The sequence below is a fragment of the Balaenoptera ricei genome, chromosome 10 (assembly GCF_028023285.1).
Source record: "Balaenoptera ricei isolate mBalRic1 chromosome 10, mBalRic1.hap2, whole genome shotgun sequence".
In the NCBI taxonomy this organism is placed as follows: domain Eukaryota; kingdom Metazoa; phylum Chordata; class Mammalia; order Artiodactyla; family Balaenopteridae; genus Balaenoptera; species Balaenoptera ricei.
Genome location: NC_082648.1, coordinates 87093740 through 87111787, shown reverse-complemented (window position 1 = coordinate 87111787; position 18048 = coordinate 87093740). Strand labels below are relative to the sequence as shown.

General features: G+C 36.4%; 1 pseudogene; it reads left to right on the top strand.

Annotated features, from left to right (window-relative positions):
- The first annotated feature begins 563 nt into the window (after positions 1-563).
- Positions 564-1317, top strand: LOC132373784 (reticulon-3-like; annotated as a pseudogene).
- Positions 1318-18048: the final 16731 nt, after the last annotated feature.

Sequence of the window (18048 nt, the reverse complement as noted above, 5' to 3'; positions counted from 1 at the left end):
GAAAGATCATTTAACTAGAACTGAAAAGACCTGGGTTCTAGTCCAAGTTCTGCCAGTCGCTGGCTGAGGTGGTGTTGCAGGTCGGGCATTTAGCTTATGTATCTTCTGGAAGCCTGCAGTGGCTGGGGGGGGAGGTTTAGTGGGAGGGGGTAAGGAGAGATGGAAAGATGATCTCCAAGGTCCCGTCCAGTGAAAACAGTCATGGTTCCAGTTAGCATATAAAATAATTGAGGAAGTCTGGAAGGCTATATATCAAAACATTACTAGAATCTACCTCAGGGGAATGGGATTAGGGCAGGGGCAGAGAGACAAAAGAAAACAATTAGGGAACCCTTCAGTGGGGAAAAATGCAAAGGGATAAGGGATTTTTAAGTGAAATATTAAATAAGAAAAGTTCCAGTTAGCATATAAGATAATAGAGAAAGTCTGGAAGGCTGTATATCAAAACATTACTAGTAGTCAGAGTATACGCACGAACCAGAAGGAGTGAAGGGACTTGGGAGAGCCAACAGTGTGATTATTTTATTTCCCCTCTTTCTCCCCTGCCCTCCTTGGAAAAGCCCATGGTAGAGCCATTGGAAGCCAGTCAATTCCATCTAAGTCCTCTTTGTCCTCTGGGGCCCAACCTTCCACACCTAGTGATAGGGGGAGGGGACACGGGAGGGAGTTACCTGGGAACCTGCTCTGTAGCCTCCTTTGCAATACACCGTCTGATTTTCTGGCACAAGGTGAAGAAAGCTGAGCTTGGTTCTTGCCCCACACTGATAGTGCTACTTACCCTGGAGATTTCAGCATCATCACTGTGGCTTCTTACATCATCCTGGCTCTCCTCTTTGTCACCATCAGCTTCAGGGTCTACAAGTCTGTCATCCAAGCTGTACAGAAGTCAAAAGGCCATGCAATCAAGCTATTTTCAGAAGTTTTCCATAATTAAGAGAGTGACCCCATCAACAGGGGCCCAAAACCCATCATGTGTTTCTTTCTGGTGAAAGATCTGGCTGTCTTCATGTGGCTAATGACCAATGTTAGTGCAGTTCCAATGGAATCACCCTTCTAATCTTTGCTGAACTGTAAGTTTTCAGTGTTCCAATGAAAAGTATAGACCCCAGACTGATTACTACGTTGTGTCATGAGAATCAGACCAAGTCAGTTGTTGAAGGACCCAAGCAACATTCTCTGGCATTTCAAAGAAAAAAAAATGGAAGAAGCGCATGGAAATTAAAAATTCAGCAGTTACTAAATCACCATTGAACAGTTATAACACTGCACTTGTACCATGAGGGAACATGTCCAGTGTTCACTTCCAAACCCTTTTAATCTGATGTTTTCTCACCTTCTTTCTCTTTACTTTCCGTACCAACCTCCAGAATGTGTTAGATTGAAAAGGAATTGATATCTTTGAAATTAAAAGAATATGATTCAAATTAGTAAGTAACCAGAATCTCTAAGGATGGTGGAGCTTTTGCCTGTGGCTTGAAAAGGCAAAGAGTGAAGATAAACACAAAAATGAAAGACAAAACACACCTCTCCAGCTCGTCTATCTAATACCCAAGTATTGGGTTTTAAACCAATTTCTCACAAGAGTTTTATCCTTATTTTCAATTTAAGGAATTATGATTACAAAAAAATTTATTTGGGAGTGGAATAATGACTATCTAGTTAACTTTTATTTATTCCTTGGACTATTCTTACCCTCCTCTGACCTCATCTCCCTGTCTCATATAATATGAGCAACTATACCTATTATCATCTGTCTTCTCCCACCTCACTGATACAAATAACTTTCAATTCTATTAATAACTCATAGGTGATACTGATAATCCCTGAATCCCAAAATACCATCTGATAAATGAGATCGGAAAAAGAAAGTTGGCCCACTGAGCTGACCACCACTCCCTTCCCGCTCCCAATTAGGAAATGAAAAGCTCCACCATTTGGGAAGGTGGTTTCTGTTTCGTTTCCTCTGGACATGAGTTCTGAGCTTGAGTACGAGAAAGGTGCTTCCTACCTTCTTCCCTACCTACCTCAAGCTTAACAGACAAGGCTGTGCTTTTCTTAGGAAATTAAATGTCTGTAATTTCTATACAAATAATATCAGTAGTTGCCTCTGGGTAAATGGACATGCACGCAGTTCACTGAAAGTTATTTGAGAGGGTATATGTTAGTAAGTAATTATAGTCAGGTGATTCATGATTTGGAAAAGGGCTTAGAGAAGAATTTCTAGATGCTCTGTCCCTGATAAAGAAAAAATAGCTACAAAGTGAGAAAAAAAAAAAACCCATAAAAAGATGTAGAAAAAAGGTGGAGTAGATCTAATAAAATAAGTAAATATATTCTCAGCCTCTTTGAGTTGATGATGTTCTTATGCCTAGTTTGAAACTTCATTTGCCTTTGAAGCCCAAGGGATGAGACTAAATAAAAAAGACAAGGTCAATATTCTGGTCCACACCAACACTAACTCTGAATCCAAGATGTCGTATGTGGTTGATTAAGGGAGATGTAATTTAAAGATATGAATCCCTAAGCTTATCAAGCCTAGAAAAACAATAATTAAACACATGTTCTGATAACACTAAAAGGAAAAAAATCTCATGAAGCCCATGTAGCTGAGCACTGTCCTAATCTAACTTTCTCCTTTTCACGGGGTCACAGAACCCACAGAGGCAGAAACGAATGGGTTTTGTATAACCCTGGCCTTCATCTAGAGCCTAATTATTTGTTCTCAGAAACTCAAACCACTTCACTATACCCAAGCAGGCCAGAAAGTTTGCAGGTAGAGCTGAGCCAAAGAGTCTGGTTTGGTTATGTGAGCCAAAACACGAGTCGACCCATTTGAGCTGACTAGACACATAGGCAGAAGAAAATACAAAAATTTATATATGTGTGTGTGTACTTGTACATGTTGGTCTGTGTTGTGTTTGTGTGAATGGTCACTGGGGCTGACAGGGAGTAATGACAGAGTCTTTTCTCTGGCTTGTCTTTTCCTTGGCTCATCTTTACTGTCTGAGGCAGAGCAGCAGTGCTAGATCCTGACTGCCTTAAATTAAATGCCTACCTCATTTCTTGACAAGCAGGAATAGAAATTGCAGTACTCTTTGTTATTTCTGCTGCTGATGAAACTCTTTGAGAGGTGCCCCACCCCCACTTAAAGCATCCTTCTTCTAACCCAAACAGGCTTCCAAGATTCTGTGTAGTACCTGCACCAAGAAAGTTATTATTCATTTATTCAATAAATTTATTAAATAAATGCTTGACCTTTCAGTTACATTGAACTGTGCTAGGCACTGTGAGAATAAAATAAGCAAGTAAAAAAAAAATGAATAACACAAAATTATAAAATCTAAATGTAGGATAAGAAAACTTTGTTAATAATCTAATGTTTCCTTTAAAAAAGCACAATACAAATCTCTCTTTCAAATATATATATATATAGACATAGGTATAGGTATAAATATAAATATATAGATACAGATGAGAGATACAGATAAATAACTTTCCCTGCTACATAAGGATTTTCCTTCTGTAACCATTTAGAAGTTTTTGCACACAGAGATCTGGCCCTGGACAAAATAGTGAAGTGGGCGGCCTTCACCTTCAGGGCTTCCCAACATTCCTGTAGCTTTTCTGTCCTCTCAGGGTCCATTTTCCTCATGATTACCCTGGCTGCCAAGGGTACTCTACTGTACCCCTTAACTCAGCAGTCCACTGTGGTCCTTGCAAATTCCCTTTCTTCCCATCTCCACTTTCTAAAGTGTGCAGCTCTGTGAGGATGGTTATTCAGATATACCAATTTTGCTAGATTACCAGAAGGCAGCATGGTGTGGTTATAAGCATTGATCCTGGATTGAGCTAAGACAACTCTGTGGAATCCTGGCTCAAATACTTATCAGTTCTGTGATCTTAAACAGCTTACTTAACTTCGTGTCCCAGTTTTCTTTTTTTTCTTAAATATTTATTTATTTAGGCTGTGCCAGGTCTTAGTTGCAGCACGCGGGATCTTCGTTGCAGCATGAGGACTTCTTAGTTGTGGCATGCAGTCTTCTTAGTTGCGGCCTGCATGCGGAATCTAGTTCCCCGACCAGGGATCGAACCTGGGTCCCCTGCATTGGGAGCACAGAGTCTTCCCCACTGGACCACCAGGGAAGTCCCCCAGTTTTCTTTTAGGTAAGATTGGGTAAAGAGGGATGGTGGCTAATATCACATTTCATCTAATCTATGATGCCTTCTATTGTCAGTCTCACCATGATTTTACAAGCCACGAGGAAAGAAAAGAATGTTCTAAATTATGCTTGTAAGACACCACTGATTCTAAGATACATCCTAATTTCAATGTCAAAATGTGAAAAAAAATGTACATCTTAAAAATGATTAAATACAATAGTATCAACCTCATAAAGGTATGCTAAGTATTAACTAAGATTTAAGCACTTGAATATTAGCTAATATTATTAAGGTGTTATTCCTGCCAGATAATAAAGTTCATTTTAACAAGGGCTCTTTAAACAAAATATACAAAGAGTCACTCAGGGCAGGGTCTGGGGGCTTAGAGCCAATGGAAACATACCTTTGGGGTGGCTTAGACTTTTCGAGGCCCTCATTCAGGTCACGCGTCTTGAAAGTTATTTGTAGGATTGTTCCTACTCAAAACCTAGTGACACAAATCTGGGATCAGAACTTTTATCACAGTTTAGACAGATTTATCCCTCCATTAAACAGTCAAACTTTTCAAAGCCTTTCCTAATGAGCTGAAGTTTATAGCTGCCCCCCAACAAATCACTTTCCAGGCTTACTAGCTTTCTGATACTCTTTAAGTCTGGAAGTTTAGTCAAAGCACCTATGACTATTTATCCTCAATATTCTAATTTCTGTCATTTGATGTGTTAAATTGAAAAAAAAAATGTACAAGTACAAAACAGGAAAGAACATCTTTTTACCACCAGAAAACAGTTATCTTTCAGATGAGTAACATTATAGAACAAGAATATTTTAGCAAGCACTCTGAATGACATAAATGCCATACATTGATTTATAAATCTAACTTTGTCACCTTTATGTTAAATTCAACACAGAAAATCTAAAGATGACACTCATCCAGAAGTTGGATATGATGTACATAACAAATGTAGTACCCATAGAACGTTCTATAAAGCATCGTTCCTTTATAGGTCTTCAGTTTAGTCTGCAGCTTGATAACTTGTTTATGCCAACATGCCTGTCTACTAAGTAGCATACTGACAATGTTGATGTGATTTTTCCAATGATCTGCATTCTAGTGCAACAGTTGACAATATCTTGCCACAACTGTATAACTTCACAAAAGCTTTCATCTCCATCTTGCCAAAAATTTAGTGTCTATTTATAACTAGTCAACCATTTTCAGTGAGTTAGTCCTTTTGCATGTCTTACATGAACAATATGCTATGATCTAAGTTGGTTAATGAGATAGACTAAAACCCTTCATAGACCTTTGCTCAAAATAAGTCGATCAATTGCTTAAGACCCAAGACCTGAGTGATACTGACTAACATCCACCTGCTCAGGCAGAATTTAGGAATAGCACATACCAAAAAACAGTTATTCCAATTTGCAACACAAGTCTGGAATCTTAGTCATCCTACACTCAGCACTTCCTTCTGCTGTACTACTCACGTGGAGTATTTCTTTATATTCTAGGCTCTCCTATTAAACAATATACTTCCTTGAAGATGGAAATTGTACCTTATTCATCTTGGTACATTTATTTACCCTTTCTTCTTCCTTTCCACAATGCTTCATACCTGGTGGAAACTTAAAATTTGTTAAATTGTACATCTCAAACCTTCTACAAATTGATTGTACAGCGGACCCTTGAACAATGCAGGGGTTAAGGATGCTGACCACCCCCATGCAGTTGAAAATTCATGTATAACTTTTGATTCCCCCAAAACTAAACTACTAATAGCCTACTGTTCACCAGAAACCTTATCAATGACATAAATAGTTGATTAACATATATTTTGTATGTTATATGTATTATATACTGTATTCTTACAATAAAATAAGCTAGGGAAAAGAAAATGTTATTAAGAAAATCATAAGGAAGAGAAAATACATTTACAGTACTATATTGTATTTATTGATACTATAAGTTTACTTCATCTGTGTACAAGATGAAATCATATGTCAGTACGTACATCAATATTGTCTTATATAATACAAAACATTGTAGATATTATACGTATTACTAACGCTAGATATCAAAAATAAAAATATAATATGAAAAATAAATTCATATTTACTTACAGGTATAACTGAATTCATGAATTGATAATGAAGCAGCAATATGATTGCTTTATGTTAGCCTAGTATAATCGATAAGATTGCTTCACAGTAGCCTAGCCTCTATGCTAATGAATGAATCATTATAAAATTTTTATGGCATACAGTATTACAGTTATATTCATAATACAGTTTTGGAAACATTGTTATATGTTTTTAAAAGCACTTACCTGTTATAATAGGCTGATATGTAGTTTCTCCAGTTATGAGAGAGGCATACTGTACGGTAATATAATTCTTTGAAAGCAAAGTTATAAAACAGTAATGAAACTAACACTTTATTAATTTTATATTAAATATCACTCACCTTATGCCTATGTAATGATAGACTAGTATCTATATATATTTTATGCTTTCATGACATAACTTTTTTCTTATTTTTTAAAATATTTCTAGTCTATGTGGTTTATCTGAGAGTTTTTCAAATTCTTGCAAATTTCCAAAAATTTTTCAATATATTTATTGAAAAAAATCTGTGTGTAAGTGGACCCATGCAGTACAAACTTGTGTTGTTCAAGGGTCAACTGTACGTCAAAAAAAAAAAATACTCATTAGTCTACACCAAGTTCTTGAAATTAAAGGTCTAGAAGGACTCAACAATGAATCTACTTTCAAGCTTCTGGTAGAGAAGCCTTGAGAGAAGAGAACATGCCATGTAGAACTATAACTAATTCGTCACAAACAGCTTTCATTAACTCAAAGATTTTTTTCTTGATACCCAGCTATTGTAGACTGAAAAAGTCCTCTAAAAGGATTGTAAATATAAAGCACTTTCCAAGATAATGTGGGTTTAGGAACGCTACTCAGAACTCCCCCTAGACCATCAGTCCTCCAAAGAGATAGCTGTGCCCTCAAGAAACTATGGAGCAGTCGGCTCCCTGCTGGTAAGACTCAAGTCAATCAGCTAAATTAGAGAAATACCCTAGAAATTGACACTGGGATCAAGGAACTGGAAGGACCTTACAGATCATCTAATGATTCTAGCCAACACCCTCATTTTACAAATGAGTCATTTAAGCCCCAAACTAGCTATATGACCTGACCAAGTTCAGCAAACTTATCAGAGGCAGAAACATGGAGAACCCAGGAGGCTGAATTTATAAAAATATTTTTATTGGGGTGAATTTTTAACCCTATTTGACCAGGACACAAATTGATAAAGTTATCTCCCGAACATGTTATATATGTCAAAAATAATACACTCTGCTGAGTTTGATGTCACAGAATAATATATCAATCCAATGTCAAATAATAGGCTCTGCACATAAACCTACTCACAATAACAGGGCTCCAGGAGATAATTCCTCAACTCTTGCACTACTTGTGCTGATCCTACTCTAAAGTATATCTCCCCAACTTCAACTATTACTTACATACAGATGATATCAAAATCTTTATTACTAGTCCTGAACTTTGTCTGTCTATCTCTCACAAAACTGAGCCCTGCATTTTCAACTGCTTACTAAAGAACATGCCATCACCTCAAGAGCAATTAACCTAAAACAAAACCTATTTTTCTCCCCCAACCCCAACCTAAGCGATTTTCCACATTTCTCATTTATGGTAATGTTTTGCAACCATTCTCCCTGATACCCAGGTCTCAAATCACACACTAAACCAAAAGATGACATCTTATGTTGTCCCTTTCTTCTCACATCGAATAATCTCACAGTTACATTGATTCCTCTTTCTCTTCCTAATGATGTTTTTCTTTTACATTTTCCTTTCCGCTACTGTACACTAGACATTATCATACTTTTTTTAGGCAAGTGAAAAACTTTTCTAATCAATTGTCCTACCTTCAGCCACTCCCTTTTCCATCTATTCTACCTATTACTACCAGCATTATCTTCCTAAAACATTACTTCACGATTTCATTCCCCATTTCAAAAATTTAGAATCACTCCTTATAACTATCAGATAAAACCCAGAGTCCTTGGCTAGACTTCCAAACTCTGGTTTCATCCTACCTTTCAAGCTCTAATTCTTCTATATTAATTCTCCCTGTATAAACTGTGTATTTTCAAGTCTCTGATGCCTCGATTCCTCACATCTGAAACAACCTGCTTACTTTACCCCAAATTTGTATACCCTTCAAAAGCCAAGACAAATCTCATATCCTCCGTGACTCCTCTGACCATCTCCATCTGGAAATGATTATTTCCTTGTTTGGGACTGACTGTCCCTGACACTTAGTAGGCATTTAACACTCAGATTTATTTCATTTCTTCAACCATTGGTTCGTTTCTTAAGCACAGGACTCTACACAGAGTATTTATTGATTGCCCCATTAATAGCTTTGATAAATATTCAGAACCAAATTTTTAAATGCTAAGTTATTAAAGAATGTTATGCTCCTATAGTTCCACTGTTAACTGTAATCATTATGGCATCACTATTTGTTTGGAAAATAGTTCTAGGGAATCTCCAAATTTTGAAAAGTTAACTAGATATATTTACATTCTAAGAAACACACCCGCTTCCTGTAGTTCTAAAGTTCAAACATAAAGAAGAAAAGGAGTTAATTGTTGATGTCATTAAAGCATAATATTTTAATAATATTTTAACAGAAACACAAAAAAGAAAAATTTCAAGTTATAACAGATATCATTAACCACAGTTCATCGGCTTGTGACTCATATCTGATTTCATGTGAATTAGTTCAAATTTCATAGTAACATGATTCCATGTAATAGCAGAAACAATCACTTAAAAGGATGGTGAATGCTCAATATAATCCAACTAAAATCATTAACTAAATGTATTCCCAATTAAGAGAACCAGCCAGTTTGTTAAGAATATGGTTACTTTCAGGAATATTTATGCTATTTGCCAACTGGAACGTTGTCAGCTTAGTCACTTAATGGGCCAAATCAAAGTCTCTACCTAAATAAGAAAATGCATACTTTATTAAATTCTCAGTATCTCTGAGTACTCTGAGGCCCCAAATCTTTCTAAAATCCTTTGAGATTGTGTGCTTCAGAACTTCAGCAGGTCCCTGTGATTCTTTACCCCTCCAGGCTGTCTTCCACATTTGCAGAGCTTGAGGCTTGACCTCATTTTGCTCTGCAGTATTTGTTAAGTGAACATCTATAAACAAGGTGAGATACTCTATTGGGTATGTTTAGAAATCAACTGATTTCTAAATTATTTCAGAATAAATCCTTTTTTGATTTCTAAATTATTTCAGAATAAATCCTTTTTTTTCTAAATTATTTCAGAATAAATCCTTTCCAATAATTCCTTTTTTGTATTTTTGTTCTAAGATGTTTTCATTGTTGATTATAGACTGGTCCATAAGATATTTGAGGACAATTTTTTTTCTATGTTGTATACCCCTGCCTGAAATATATTCTCCTGTGCCAAATATAATGAAGGCACTCAAGAAACAGTCATTAAATTGAATTCTTATCCCTGGAATAAATAAATGGTATCCAAGGAGGATAGGGTCTAAATTATTGGGCTCTCTTTGAAGTGGAAAATTTGTTTCAGAAGTCAACTAGGTAAAGAACTACAGTTGTTCTCCTGGGATGACTTTTGAAATGAAAGCTGACCACGAGGGAGATCACTATGACAGGGCTTAACCCTGTTGGATTTAATCACCTATGAAAGATCTTTCCCTGTTGTGCACATCAGGAGGCTTATAAATTGGATGCAGGCAACTCAATTGCTTTCAAAAGTGAGCTCTCTCTCAAGAAATTGGAAAGAATGGTTTCGTAATTCCTATAGTAAGAGGAGCTGCCACAGTAAAATAGCAGTGCTTGGGGTTAGGTAGGCCCCCTTTCCCAGGCAGATTCCCCAGTAAGTGTTTTTGTTTCTTGGTTTTGTTAAAATAAGATCCAAGTTATGGTTTCATAATTTCCCCGTCACTAGCCCTGAAATGAAGTTACTACAGCCCTTAAACTGGAATGGCTCCACTAGCTGCATAGCAAACCTTTGTCCAAGATTCAAACCAAACTGAATGTTTGAGGGTTTGGGTTGTTTTGAGTTTTCTAAACTTCAAGCTTAAATTTTCATGAACCTTATTGCACTTCCTGATCTTTTCTGGGAGAGAGAGTGGAAAAACTGACCTCTTTGGTGCCAGTGTGAGAAGCGGCCCTCCAAGCGTTGTAACAAGCTGCAGGGAGAGAAGACAGGCCTAGATAGGAATATAGTAAGATGGTCAACTCTGGAACTAATCTTTTAAAAACTTTCTCTGAAGGCTTCTCTTATATTCTATTCTCCTAATACCTACCACTTGATTAAAACATTCAGTGGCAAAACTGAAGTGCAAAGTTTCTAAAAACCATAGCATAATGAAAAAAGCAAGCCAGCAATTTTAGTTCAGACCTGAAATAAAATAGCTATTACCTATCATAACAATCATAAGTAAGAATTAAACAAACATGGCAACATCCTCAATGTCACCTTGGAAAAAGAACTGAATAGAAAGGAGAGGGGTGCCCGGATTTAAGCCTTTGGACTTGGAAGACTCATGGAAATCTACAGACCCCTGGAAACAGAGTAGAATTGTATGAGGAAAAGAAGTGCAAAGAGTAAAGGAAGTAGGAGAAATAAGACTTCATGGCAGAATTATTTGCTGTGGTGAAGACAATGTAAGCCATGGATCAGACATGCAATCAAGAACTGTGTCATTCTCAGTAAGTGTACTGTAGTCTATTCCTGGCTTGGGTGAACGCCAACTCAGGGATCAACCCCATCAATGAGAGCTCCAGAGTTCCATAATGATGGTCAAGAGAGAGTTTCAAGGAAGATTGACCCCCTCCAAAATCAAGGATGAAAAGGGCAACTGTAACCACAACATCCCTAGTACTGTCTCATTTTTCATCACTATGATGATAAGTTGCTCATACAGAAATCCACACTGTGGCTAAATACAAAGTCAAATGCATCTGAAGTTGCCATGAACTTTTGCTTAATAAACAAACATCATACTGACCCAGCCAGAGCCTCTCCCTTAGGAATTGTAAAGGGAGTCATTTGCAAGCAAGCCAAATTCAGAATGAGATGCTCCACAAGCCCTGCTGAACATCCTTATCTTGGAAGTACTGGGACACAGGTCTCCTCACATTTCCTGATAGAATCCCCATAACCAAATATAAACTAGATATTTCTCCAAAGAGCTTAACTAGGGCACGGCTGGTGCATTAGATTCAGATTCTTAATCTCCCTCCCACCACCAATATTAAGGAGATAAAAAATTCTTTCATTCAAATCTTTGTATTATCTTGAACAGTCGTAACCATCTGTAACTGCTCTCTGAAGGAGAGCATGTCCAAACAAAACTGACCATAGGGCAATCATCAGGTGTGGGGAGTTCTAGCATCATGAGGAAAGGGAAAATGCTAGTCACAGACAAAACAGGAATATTGACAATCTAGGAAATAGATTAAATTATGCATCAGTACAAGAGGAGGGAAGTCTCTATCTGGAGCTATGGAATCATCAAGAATCAGTAACAGGACGGCCAGGAATAAAAATAAACTATGTGAGCTACCAATCTCTCCATTAAAGCATATCCCTTATATGAATCGTGATATGATTAAAGCCAATAGGGGTGAGTTGTTTTGTTTACAGTTCATTATTTTTATATAACAAGGTTTAATATAGAAAATTTAGAATACAGATAAGCACAAAGAAAAGTAAATACATATAAATACTATAATCCTACTACCCAGAAATAACACTTAATAGTTTATTTTAGTGTATAATCTTTGAGACACACACACAAATAAACGAATATATGCATGATGTTTTTAAAAGGTATCCTAAAATGGTTTTATAATTTTTTCATTAAATAACATACTAAAAACATCTTTCCATGTACACAAATGCATACCTACAACATCATCTTTAGTGACAACATAGTATGGCTGTTCCATCATTTGTTCAGCCAATTTCCTATTTATGGTCATTTAAATAGTTTCTAATTTTTCAAAACACATTTTTTCAGAGATGAAAAACAAAAGTGTATTCTTGAGGTAAATTTCATGTTATATGTGTATTGTACCACAATTTTTTTTCATATTCTTTTCCATTATGGTTTATTACAGGATATTGAACACAGTTCCCTGTGCTGTACAATCGGACTCTGTTGTTTTTCCATTCTATGTATTGATATAATAGTTTGCATCTGCTAGCCTTGAACTTCCAATCCAACCCTCCCTGGCTCCCCCCTCCCCCTTGGCAACCACAAGTCTGTTCCCTATGTCTGTGAGTCTGTTTCTGTTTCATAGACAAGTTCATTCTGTCATATTTTAGATTCCACATATAAGTGATATCATATGAGATTTGTCTTTTTCTTTCTGACTTACTTTGCTCCATATGATAATCTCTAGGTCCATCCATGTAGCTGCAAATGGCATTGTTTCATTCTTTTTTATGGCTGAATAATATTCCATTATATATATTCCACATCTTCTTTATCCATTCATCTCTCAATGGACATTTAGGTTGTCAAAACACATTTTGTATATACCTCTTGGCATATTTTCTGGTAATTCCCTTAGAAAGGATTTCTAGATGTGGAATAGTAAAAAAATACATATTGGTATTTGGTACAGATTTTCAAATTACCCCCCCAGAAATGTTAGATCAATATATATTTTCACTGGCAGCATATGAGAATTCTTATTTACCCACATTTTCACCAATCTTGGCTTTTATCATTATTCTAAACCATTGCCAATCTAATAGGAAAACTATAGGAACTTACTGGGGTTTAACTTGCATTTCTTTATTGGTAGGATGGCTTATTTTGAGTTTTGTTGTTGTTCTGCCATATAGGAACCAGATTTGAATATTTACAAGGTATAAATATATTCTCTAATAGTATACATTTGGGATTATATATAGGTCTTTTCCTATCATAAGATCATCTAACCATTTTTATGTTTCCTTCAAGTCCTTTTATAGTTTGGTTTTTCCTAATTTAAATACTTATACATGGACTGGATTTTCCCAAATGGACTAATAGAGTTCTAACTTCACTTTTCCCCAAATGGTCAGCCCATTTTCTTAACACCAGTCATTGAATAAAACAAATTTCCTCATTGATTTGAATGCAGTCTTTAGCTTATACTAAATTCTAATAAATATTTGGGTACATTTCTGAGCTTTCCATTAAATTCATTTAACTATCTATTCCTGGCTCTGTAGGTACCCTACTATTTTAATTATTATAGCTTTTAAAAAAAATAAGTTTTATTATCTGGAGGTAAGGCCTTACTCATAACTCTTTTCTTCGAAATGTATAGGCTATTTTCTCCAGTGATCAAGCTTTTTAAAAATTATGGTTTTAATTAGGACTATGTTAAGATTTTTAATAATCTGGGGAGAATTGATATTTTCATAAACCCTCTCCATTTATTCAAGTCTTCTCTTAAATTTCTCAGTAAAAATTTGTCTTTTGTTTTAAGCTTACTTAAAGTTTTTTTTTAGGTATTTCATAAGTAGAATATACATTCTAAGCATACTGTTTTATCACTCTGATAAATGGGATCTTATTTTCTATTGAGATATTCCCAGTATATAGCGATGTCAGGAGTCCCCAAGATCACCATCAAGCTCAGTGGTTCACTAGGACTCCTATATAGGACTCAGAAGTTGTTATATCCATAATTCTGGTTTATTACAGTGAAAGAATAGAGAGTAAAAGTAGCAAAAGGAAAGCATGCGGGGCATTTCCAGAGGAAACCAGACTCAAACTTTCAGATATCCCCTCCCAGTGGAGCCACATGGGACACACTTAATTCCTCCAGTGACAATGTGTGACAATGCAAAGTGTTGCCAACCAGGGAAGCTCTCCCAAGCAGGCTTGAGTGCTTGGGTTTTTTACTGGAGTCATTCATGTAAGCATACAGCACTTGCATCACAGACTTCAGTTACCCAAGCTCCAGATCCCAGAAAGAAAGCAGGTGTTCACCCTAAATCACACTGTTAGCATAAACTATCTGGACAAACTGGTACAGCATGGCTCAAGGCCTCAGGTATGGAAAAACATTATTAGACAGAACATTCCAAGATCTCAGATCCTAGGAGCCAGCCAAAGGCCAATCTTGCAAATGGGCCTTTCATAGGAAAGTGTAGGGTTTAAGCAACTCAGGCCTGCTGAGTTAACCCTTTCCTACATAATAGGAAAGCTAATGACTTTGTATATTGACATTGGCCAGCTTTCATGCTGAAAATATTTGTTTCCATTTCTTTTTTGTTGGTTTTTGTAGTCTTTCTAGCTAGACATTCATATCATCTGTGAACCATAGCAATTTTGTCTCCTGCATTCTGGTAAATACCAAAATATATTTTGTTTCTTGTTATTAAGGCATTTACTGGCATTTCGGGAACAATGGTGAATAATAGTGATAACGATGGGCATCAAGTCTTGTTCCTGTCTGTTTTGGAAATGTTTCAAAGTTACTCATATTGGTGTTGGTTTCTGACATATGTTCTCTTTCATGTTGTTTCTAATTTATTTTTAAAAATTTTTTCCCTGGAATTCCCTGGTGGTCCAGTGGTTAGGATTTGGCACCTTCACTGCGGGGGCCTGGGTTCAATCCCTGGTTGGGGAACTAAGATCCCACAAGCCACACAGCGCGGCCAAAAAAAAAAAAAAAATTTCATGAACAGCTGAGAAATTTAATCAAATGCTTTAGGGGTATCTGTCAAGATACCCCTAAAGTCAATCACACCTAAGATACTCAAGGAAATAAAATGTGAGCTGAGAATTTTATATCCAGTAAAACCGATCTTCAATGATAAGGGGTACAAATGATTAATAAGATGCAAAAACTCAGGGAACATTATTCCCACAAGTCCTTATTGAGGAATCTACCAGAAAATTAACATCCTACAACCAAAATGAATAGAGACCCACCAACATAAGTCTAGTAATGAGCATTAAATATATAGTTATTTGTAAAACTATTACTAAATGAGTGTTAGAAGAACAGAAACAGTATGTAATGGTTGTATGTTCAGGTAACGGTCAACTTTTGTACAACTCCAAAAAATGGAGGGAGCATATGCAAAAAATCACACATCTTTAAAAACTCTTCTCAGTAATTATATTGGTAGTGGAAATATTAGTAATAGATTAATATTTTGAGACTGTTATATATATAATTTAAAATAAATAAGTAACTATGAGATATTCTAATATCCTCTGTGTCCTTAAGAACTAGGATTTTTAGCAGGTAGAAAAAAGGCGATACAGATAAATACAGAAGAGGTATAGCTGAATTTGAACTGGAAGCATCAATATGACTTCATCACATATTTTATTTAACATGCTGTTTTTATTTCCTCTGTCCACTGAAGAGTCTTAGAAAAAACGATCAACCCATTAGCAATGAGCATCTCTGCTGCTCAGATTGTGGCACTGAAATTTCAATTCTCACTTCAAGACTTCTTGAAGAAATGACAAATTCCAGGTCTGGGAAAGAACTATACAAGATGAACCTGGAACTTCGTGTCATACCAGATAGCAAGAAAGCTATCAAAGACTCAGGAGTCCATGTAAAAAAGCTCCCATTGGCCAAAAAATGGGACAATTTGAGCTCCAAGTTGGATAATAATCTCAATGGATTGAAACACAGCAAATACGCTTAAATCCATGAATTCATATTGATACTTAGAGACAAAAAAGTAAATGACCATCTTTTGGAGGATGAAAGGGAAACAACTCATTACTTTCAACATTGTAAATAAAGGAAAATAATCAAGCATTTATCCTATATTTCTTATATACACTGTACCACTATGTAACAAAATATTAGACAAGAGGAATCATCTCTAATAAAGTTATTCCAAATAATAAATGAAATAATAAAATTAGAATTAGTGGGCTTCCCTGGTGGCGCAGTGGTTGAGAATCTGCCTGCCAATGCAGGGGACACGGGTTCGAGCCCTGGTCTGGGAAGATCCCACGTGCCGCGGAGCAGCTGGGCCCGTGAGCCACAATTACTGAGCCTGCGCGTCTGGAGCCTGTGCTCCGCAACAAGAGAGGCCGCGATAGTGAGAGGCCCGCGCACCGCAATGAAGAGTGGCCCCCGCTTGCCACAACTAGAGAAAGCCCTCGCACAGAAAAGAAGACCCAACACAGCTATAAATAAATAAATAAATACTTTAAAATTAGAATTAGAATATCACCATTTTCAGCCCCCAATTAATTGAACATCAATACCCAACAATAACACAAATAATTATGCGACTCTTGATTAGAAAAAACAAAAAAAAAAACCTTACACTCTTGCCAAAGGGATCAAACGTGAGTCTTATTAAGTCTCTGGATCCAACAACCAATTTGCATGAATAAGGAGGGCAAATAAATATGTTGAACTTCACCATGAGTACATAATCACCAAAATGCTGTCTGTGGGACATTCTACAGATCAAATATTTTGGGTTTATCAACAGATAACTGTAAGAAAAAGAAAAAGATGTGGAGGAAACCTATATACTAAAAAAGACTTAAAAGACACCATTTTCTTCAATAAGCAAGACTAAATTATGATGTATAGTCATGCACACCTGAATATTCAAAGTACACAGAAATTCAAAAAACTAGTTACTGTAAAAATAGTAATAGCGATTACTTCTAGCGGGTCACTGGGGGTTGAGATTGAAACTGGGCACACAGGGGTTTGTGAGATGTATGAAAAAGTTCTATTGCTTTGCCTGAGTGGTAGTTATTTTATCTTATAGTTCATTATAAATGTATAATTTGTATGGGTTCTCTTTTCTATATTTGTGTATTATTTTACAATAAAATAGCAAAAAAAATTCACTAAATGTGTTACTTGCATATATTTTACTGGTCAAATATGAATTGCCTTTTTAAAACAGGTACTTAGCAAATGTTACTGTTGTATTTTAAAATGAGGAACTGAACTCTATAAAGAAATAATTCCAGTTTGCATGATGATTTCCTTCATCGAATGGCATTAATCATTCATGCTACTATAATGTTATCCTGGATTAATAAGGACATGATAGACTTCTACTCAAGAAAGATAAGTCAATACGATTCATTTCATTAAGACTTACTGGATACTTACTATGTGCTTGATTTTTCTTTCCTGAATGAATGATACTTCAGGTCACAGGAAATATTTGACTAGCTATGGTCAAACAAAACTGACCAAAAATACTTCATTACCTTAACCAGTTTTCTCTTCATAAAAGTAGAAAGTATATTTTCTAGCTTCCCATATAGCTACATTTAAGTCACATTCATGAAAGCTGACTCATCAGCAATTTCACTCTTAAAACAGCAGGGCTTTTCCACCTGCCTACCTTTCACCAACAGTAATAGTTGCTAGGCAGTGGGCAAGACTGTAAGCCGCCAGTACAATACCCACACTCTTTAACTTTCCCTACTAACAGAATTTCAATACTATTTGGGGTGCCAATTGGATCTAGCTAAAAATTATTTCCTGGCTTCCCTTACAATAAGGAGTGATTGTGTGAGAGGTAGCCAGACCACCTTGTGGGGCTTTCAACTGACACGTGCCCTTTTGCCTCTCCCCACTTCCACCTCCTTCCAGTCAGGAATACATATGTGATGACTGGAGTTGCAACAACTACCATGGCAGCCTTGGGGAAGGAATCCAGTACTAATCATAGCCAAGATGAGAGAACCTAGTTTCTGGTGACGTCGTGGAGCCACCACAGGGGCCCTGTTCTGATTATCCCCAGACTCCCCTTTGCATAGGAAAATAAATCCCCCAATTT